This window comes from Mytilus galloprovincialis, chromosome 8 (genome assembly GCF_965363235.1).
Source record: "Mytilus galloprovincialis chromosome 8, xbMytGall1.hap1.1, whole genome shotgun sequence".
Classification (NCBI taxonomy): Eukaryota; Metazoa; Mollusca; class Bivalvia; order Mytilida; family Mytilidae; genus Mytilus; species Mytilus galloprovincialis.
Window position 1 is genome coordinate 51,396,587 of NC_134845.1, and position 8,376 is coordinate 51,404,962.

Consider the following 8,376-nt stretch of genomic DNA (forward strand, 5'->3'; position numbering starts at 1 on the left):
CATCCAGGCGCGTAGCTACGTTTACGTCAAAACGCCCGGGCGTACACATGAATTTTGAAAAAAAAATATTTCAATCGAAATGAAATAAAATAAAAAGAACTGGTTAAAAGCACTTAAGCCTTGTAATTCTTTCTTCAATGGCTTGTGATTGCGAATTATTAAAGTGACGATTTTTTTCTTCTTCCACCAAATGGTATCATATTATCATATGATGAGTATATTCACAATTACTGGGTCGATGCCACTGCTGGTGGAGTTTTTATTCCTCGAGGGCATCACCGGCCCAGTAGTCAGCGCTTCTGTGTTGAAAATATCATTGATCTGGTCATAATTATAAATAAACTGTTTACAAAACTTTGAATTTTTGAAAAAACTAAGGCTTCTCTACCTCAGGAATAGATTATCTTAGCTGTATTTGGCAAAACTTTTAGAAATTTTAGGCCTCAGTGCTCTTCAACTTCATACTCTATTTGGCCTTTTAATTTTTTTTTATTCGAGCGTCACTGATGAGTTTTGTTGTAGACGAAACGCTCGTCTGGCGCAAATAAAAAAATTCAATCTTGGTATCTATGATGAGTTTATTATATTTTTGTTCATTTTCTGTCAAAGTCTGAATCTAGTGTGAATTTCATTTTCCTTTTTTAAAATAATTCATTATCTGATGAGATTCGATCGATACGTGGTTTGCATTTTTGTCTAGCCTGCCTGTGACATTTGTGTCAAGATAGTCAGACCTAGCGATCTTAAGTTTCGCCGACGGCGTCAACATTTAGGTTCAGTATGTATAAACAAATTTAAATCAATAACTTTGTTTAACGTTCGTGAAATTTGACGGACATTTAACATACTTTGTCAATTCATATTCATTTACGAAATTTGCACATACAAATGTGTTTTTGTCGATTGATTGCTTTACCACACTTCTCCTTTTAAACATTTTAAAGTAACTGGCTTGGACGATTTCTCTAAAAATCAATGACCATTAGTTTCAAAATTAACACAATAAATATCAATTAAACATAAAAAAAAAACTATTTGGATTTTAAAGTATGTTGCCATTGATGAGTTTTTAATGACAGGAACGCATGGTATCTCATTCTCGGTAACTCGTTTAGCTTCCAGGGGTTTCGCCCCTTCGAACCTACCAGCAGGTGTTTTGACCTGGACCCGCTTAGGGCCCTCATTCCCTCGACGAGGTTCGGGCGTACACGTAAAAATGATCTAGCTATGCCACTGCCATCGGGGTGATCTTACACTGACACACCGCGTCCTTGGGGGATGTTAATAGTTATCCCACGAGGACGCGGTGTGTCAGTGTAAGATAACCCCGATGGCCGGCGGCCAGAGGGTGATCTAACACTGACACACCAAGTCCGAATGGGATAACTATTTTACATCCCAACTGTTTTAGATTAGACGAAAAACCATTTACAATTCATAAAATCTAGTTTAAAACGCCACACAACCATTATAATGTACTTTATATGATACTATATGATGTATACCCTTAATGAACCCCGAACACGATGAGTAGATATCAAATAATGTCAACTCGCCCCACTGGCCAATCGGCCCACACTATATCGCCACTTTATAAAAAAAATGCCCAATTCTTGTTTACCGACTCGCCCCAATTTGCAAAAGTGTAAAATCAAATTGAACAATCAGTCTGACAACTCATTTATTAACCAAAAGGGTTTAAACCCCACTGAATACAGGTCTGCCAACTCGCCCTACTTATAAAAATATCTTGCTTCCTTTAAGTATGTTAAATTACTCTTAGTTCGTATCCAGTCATCCAGGTGTAGTGGAACGTGTCGTGGCTTGATATACCAAAGGTCTTGAGTTCGAATCCCAGCATATACACTGGATTTTTTCTACGTTTCCGTATAATTAATTATAAGTTTTATAGTGGATTTGGCATTCCCGCCAAAATTTTACAGAACAAAGGAAAGCATGCATAACAAAGAAACTCAAACTGGTGTGATCTGGTAGCGGTGATCCGGCTTAGATCACCCCTGTTAGAACAAAGGAGCTGGGATGTAACTATTAATGGTTACAGAATTTTGACGATAAATATTTTACAAGTACGATTTATAATTACACATGGGGAAAGTGTAATACGTTTTTAAAGGGATTTGTGTAGTACAGTAAATTAATTCTAATTCAGTGAAATATAATTGAATCCTGTATTGTAAGACACAGCTGTGTGCATTTAAAAATATTTATATAACTGTGTGAAATCAGTTTGGCAAATTTTCTTAAGTTGATATAAATAATATTATAATAAAAAAGAATAATGAAATAATAAAAAAAAATATAAGCTTTATAATTTTTAATTTTTGAACATCATAAAATGTTAAACTTAAATGATGAGCATTATACTTATTTGTTTGTCTTCAAGTGCACATTTATGTTTATTCAATAGCGTTACAACACTTATTTTAAAATTTATGTTATAGATTCTGCAAATGGCATATGATAGTCATGTGAGAGCACCGACTCCAGAGCAAAAAAGACATAGCCACATCTGTCCAGTTGGATGACACAGAGGTTCTTCCATGTACTCCAAGTGAAGGTGAATTGATACCACAGCCCAAGCCAGTGGAAATACCTCAGCCCAATCCAGTTGAAACACCTCTGTCCAAGCCAGTGGAAATACCTCAGCCTAAGCCAGTTGAAACACCTCTGCCCAAGCCAGTGGAAACACTTTTCAAGCCTAGCACTTCAATCAGGATGGTTAACAAAAAACTACAAGTGAAATTACATCCACTACGTAGTGAAATTACATCCACAACGTAGAACCAGGGTCACCAGACAGACAGCAAGATAACAGGTGTTATGACTGTCCAGACGAAGACTTTTAGTACAGTAGCAACCACGACAGATGAACCATCACGTAAAGAGTAGAGAACCATAGCGACAGTGATGATGATAGTGCAGAACCTGAAGATAGTGATGACTCAGACTACAATCAAGCAGATGATGAAATGAGGTATATTTATAAGTTGTATTGTTGGATTAATTTAGTGTATTACTATCAGTGAATATTTTCAATATAATAATGAAATGGTTGCAAGGTTTAAAATATTTTTAAAAATCTTGAAACATATAATTAATTAATTACAAACGAAAGTGAACCAACGCCTGGTGAGTCTGGAGTCCATAAAGTGGATACCCGAGGGAATGCAGGGTCGTTATGATACATATATGGAGTTAAAAGGTTTGAAGAGGTCCATCAGATACCTAGAGGACATGATGCACCTCAAAATTAAAGATTTAGTCACAGACAGGCATTCTTCAATCAAGAAGTTCATGCGCACTGAGCAAGACAAAACAAACCACCTGTTTGATGTGTGGCATGTAGCTAAAGGTAACTATAGATTTGTTGTTTATTTATTATTTGCCATTTACCGCCAACAATACTTTTATAAAGATTTAATTACTATGTACAAAAAACTGTTATTATTTTATTTATTCAATTTAAAATTTGTACAGTACCTTTAAAACTACCAACTCAAATTAATGATTTTTCAAAATCTGTTTTTACATTATCCCTTTTATTTTGCAGGAATATCTTAGAAGATGGAAGCTGCTGCAAAAAAGTCGGGTAGTAAGGACATTTGTCCATGGATCAAATCCATAGTCAACCACATCTATTGGATATCGTCTTCCTGTGGTACTAACGGAGACCTGAAGCTGGCAAATGGCGGTCAATTGTTAACCACATCAGCAACAAACATGAGAATTACTCCATACTTTATCAAAGATGTGAGAATCAGCCTATCACAGTAGACCGGCAGTGGTTAAATGAAGGTAAAATCGGTTCTCTTTATTCTCATAAATATAAAAACAGAAGATGTGGTATGATTGCCAATGAGAAAAATATCCACAATAGACCAAAATGACAGACATTTACAACTAAAAGTCACCGTACGTACGGATTCAACAATGAGCAAAGCCCATACTGCATAGTCAGCTAGAAGAGGCCCCGATATGACAATGTAAAACAATAAAGCAATACCTTAAACTTGTTTTTTCATCAAAGTAATTTGATATGATACACATATATTAAAACGAGACATGTGTACAAAAAACTTGAAATGACATATCTAAAAATAATAAGAACATTGAATAGTGAATATAGGTAAATGATTAGGAAATGAAATGTTATGTTTATTGGTAATTCATGTTTCAGGTTCAGTTCCATACAAGAGACTAAATGACATTGTGGAAAACAGGTACCTAATGGTAGATGTACCCAAGTTATCACCTGTTTACCAGACATATTTCTTGGAGGTGTTCCATTCCTTGGTGAACCACTTCTGCCCAAAAAGCACCCACTTCTTCTACCCAACAATGCTTGCAAGATAATATTTGATAAAATAATTTTATAAAAATCAGAAGATGTCGCATGATTGCCAATGAATAAACTACCCACTGGAAGCAAATAACATAAAAGTAACTATCTATCTATATATATATATATATATGCCACTGTGCAGCCTTCAACAATAAGCAAAACCTGTACCGTATAGTAAGCTTTAAATTTGTATTGTATTACCAATGCATGCGACACTGTGTTCAATACAATGAGCAGTAACTGGATTAGAATTTGATAAAAACAACTGTGCGATTTCTAAGAGAAATTTTTAAAACAAATGTTGTACTTCCTTACTAAATATTATATACACAATATACTAATTGTGCAAATTTCAGAAATATTGTCTGACTAACTTATGTATTTATATTTACAGATTGAGTATTGCTGATCTTCATTATAACGAGAACAATGGGTGACAGCAAACAACAACCAAGACTGGGAAACAGTGTTTCAGTATGTGTTACCCAAAGGCCAAAAAGAGTACTGGGGCAGTGGTCAAGCCAAAGAAGACTGGATCAACATTTGGTAAGTATTTAAATAACATAATTGGAAACTTTACTGCACCAGATATCCATTGGCAAATTTAAAGTATCTTCAGTAGGACACTATTTGATGAGATTTTAAAAGCAATTTTAAACCAGGATAGTTAATCCAAACTGTGGATTAAGGAAATTAGTTTGATATTGAATTCAGTAATTTGGTTATACATGTATAAGTATATCACAAAACACTTCTTTGAAAAATAAAAAAAAAGGTTGTAGCTTAGAAGTCTCTCTTTATTATTTGACAATTGTTTATTCATAGCAGTATATTTTTTTTCTTCAGTTTATGCTGTGGTAGAGAGAAGACGAGAAGAGTTCAAATCATATACATCTGCTTCTGAAGATGTGCGTGTTTACAACAATCACCATCCAGATCACATGACATCAACATTCACGTCCCCGTTCAGGAAGATCGATCTTATTCAAAGACACATATCATGATATCAAAGACAGGACATAATGACTAATCTTCTTTTCCAAACAAGAAAAGTAAAACACAATTTGTATTCAAATTTTAAAATTTTAATAGTTGAATATATAAATTTGCATACAACTGCATATTTTTTAAGATTTAATCTTTTTCATAAGCGGTTATCCCGCTTTTATTTGGTATATAATTGCATGCTTTTCTTGATTTGTTCATTGCGTGATTTGAACTCTGAGGGAACACAAAAAGGGACAGGTTGATTCGGACATAATATAAGTACATATGCTTTATTGATAGTTAGATTAGTTTCTGCAATAGTATTTTCCGGATTATTTTATTTCTGTAATTTGTAAAAGAAATTATTTGATTTTATTTGAAAGTTATTTCTTGCAAACAGTTCGATTCATTAATTCAATTGTTCGCTCCGTTCAACAGCATATTACACGGAACAAACTATAATCTAATAGTTATAGTTAAGTTACATTGTCACTGAATCATTGTGCACACATATATGTCATTGAATTTGAATGCTTTACTGCAGGTGATATATTTTGTTTTAAGTGTATGAGCGATACACTTTGAACAGATAATTACTATAAAATTGAGAATGGAAATGTGGAATGTGTCAAAGAGACAACAACCCGACCAAATAAAAAACAACAGCAGAGGGTCACCAACAGGTCTTCAATGTAGCGAGAAATTCCCGCACCCGGAGGCGTGCTATGTATGATGTGTATGCCGTGTTATCATTAACATGCCCGGAAACGTTTAATTTTATTAATTAAACGTTACATAATTTATACATGTATGTTTAATTTACGGATACATAGTTTAATTAAGTTAAGCTGGGTAAAAGAAGGTATTTCAACGTTTTCAAAACGATGTTTACTTTGTTAAAAAGCACACATTGTAGCTGATTTTAGTTATGTTTTTATAATCAACTTCATTTTTTTTATGCATTAAGATGTATCAAAGTTTAGTAAAGACTACGCAGTGTAAACATATTTGTAATTCAATTTATTTGAAGTTGAGTAACTTAAGTTAAGTTTATTTTTTTTTCAAATATGAACTGAACTTTAAAGACTTGGATGTATGTATCTAATCTGTATTTATGATTATAATAGTTATAACAATGCCAAGAGGAAGAGGTAGACGTCGCCGACGAGACCAGGTTATAGGTCCGGAGCTACGGGTTAGGAGGGCTCCTAGGAAAGTACAACAGCCACAACCAGTTGTAAGAAATGTGGGAAGGCGTCCGCCAGCTGATGTAGAGCAAGAAGCATATATAGAAAGAAGACTGCGGGTTGATGAACCCGAATTAGTTGCCATGCGACCTGTAGAGATTCGAGTGAATGAGCCGCAACCAGCTGTCTTAGGTGAGGTTAGTGAAGTTTATGATGAACCTCTAATGTTACCTGGCTTTAATGAAGTTGACCAAAAAAACTTAAGGATAAAATTTGGAATTTTGAATACATTGATTTGTCTCTTATGCATCGTCAAAATTTTAACAGCCAAACAAATAATGAAAACAAAATAGGCATTAATGAGGGTATGCTAGTTATTCAAAACAAAGTTAAAAAACACCCATACTGTTAATTCTGTTGAAGATTGGACTGGTTCAGTTATTGCCTATGCCCAGGTCCTTATCGAAAGGTATCCTGGAAAGGCAAGTGAACTTTTCTCGTATATGTCCATCATAAGGGGTACAGCAGCTGATCATTCTTTTGAAAAATGGTATTCCTTTGACCAAAAATTCCGTTTAAGGGTATCAAGGGATCATACAAAGTAATGGTCATCCAGAGATGTTTTTTTTTTGTGGTTACGTATTTCAACTGCCAATACTCAAAAACAACAACAAGCTGATGTTAGTAATAATTGCTACGATTTTAATTTTAAAGGTTTTTGCCAATACAGACATGCACGATACTGTTGTCAGGTCATTAAAGATTGCATATTTTGGCTTTAACATTGATTCACTGATAGGGTCTTTGCATCGGAACTAAACACATTTATTTCTAAAAAAACAGTTGTTGGCATGACACGGGTTATGTTCTTCTCATATATTTTATGATAGTATGATACTAAACCCCTAACGGGAGGGATTGTACCTGATATTCATATGATGAAGACATAATCTTTCAATCAGTTTAATTGAGGTCTGGAGCTGGCATGTCAGTTAACTGCTAGTAGTCTGTTGTTATTTATGTATTATTGTCATTTTATTTATTTTCTTTTGTTACATCTTTTGACATCGGACTCGGACTTCTCTTAAACTGAATTTTAATGTGCGTATTGTTATTCTTTTACTTTTCTACATTGGCTAGAGGTATAGGGGGAGGGTTGAGATCTCATAAACATGTTTAACCCCGCCGCAATTTTGCGCCTGTCCCAAGTCAGGAGCCTCTGGCCTTTGTTAGTCTTGTATGATTTTAAATTTTAGTTTCTTGTGTATAATTCGGAGTTTAGTATGACGTCCATTATCACTGTACTATTATGCATATTTTAGGGGCCAGCTGAAGGACACCTACGGGTGCGGGAATTCTCGCTACATTGAAGACCCATTGGTTGCCTTCGGCTGTTGTTTGCTCTATGGTCGGATGGTTGTCGCTTTGACATATTCACCATTTCCTTTCTCAATTTTATGTCTAAAATGTGGTTTAGATCATTGTTCCTTAAGATGTCGCCGATTTCAGGACAATGAAGTTGATACTGATCCATCTAGGTATAATAGGAATGACATTGCACATTTGCTAAACAACTCGGCTAATAGACAAAACCCAAAAGGAAGTTTTAATAAAAGATAATTTACATATTGTCAGAGCTACATCCGGACAAGTTTAATATTTAGGCTCGAGGAACATCTTCGATTAATGTAAATGAACTCTTTTCTAATGCTGATTTACATTTGTATGCTGACAGTGCAGGTTGTTTTTCATTGGGCTGTGCAGTTTATTTAAATGGGTCATGGGCACTTTTACAATAGCCATATAATTGGGAAAAAGTTTTATTAGTTTACATCACTT

The 8,376-nt window shown here is 34.6% G+C and overlaps 1 pseudogene; it reads left to right on the forward strand.

Annotated features, from left to right (window-relative positions):
* The first annotated feature begins 3,210 nt into the window (after window positions 1-3,210).
* Window positions 3,211-4,800, forward strand: LOC143043697 (uncharacterized; annotated as a pseudogene).
* Window positions 4,801-8,376: the final 3,576 nt, after the last annotated feature.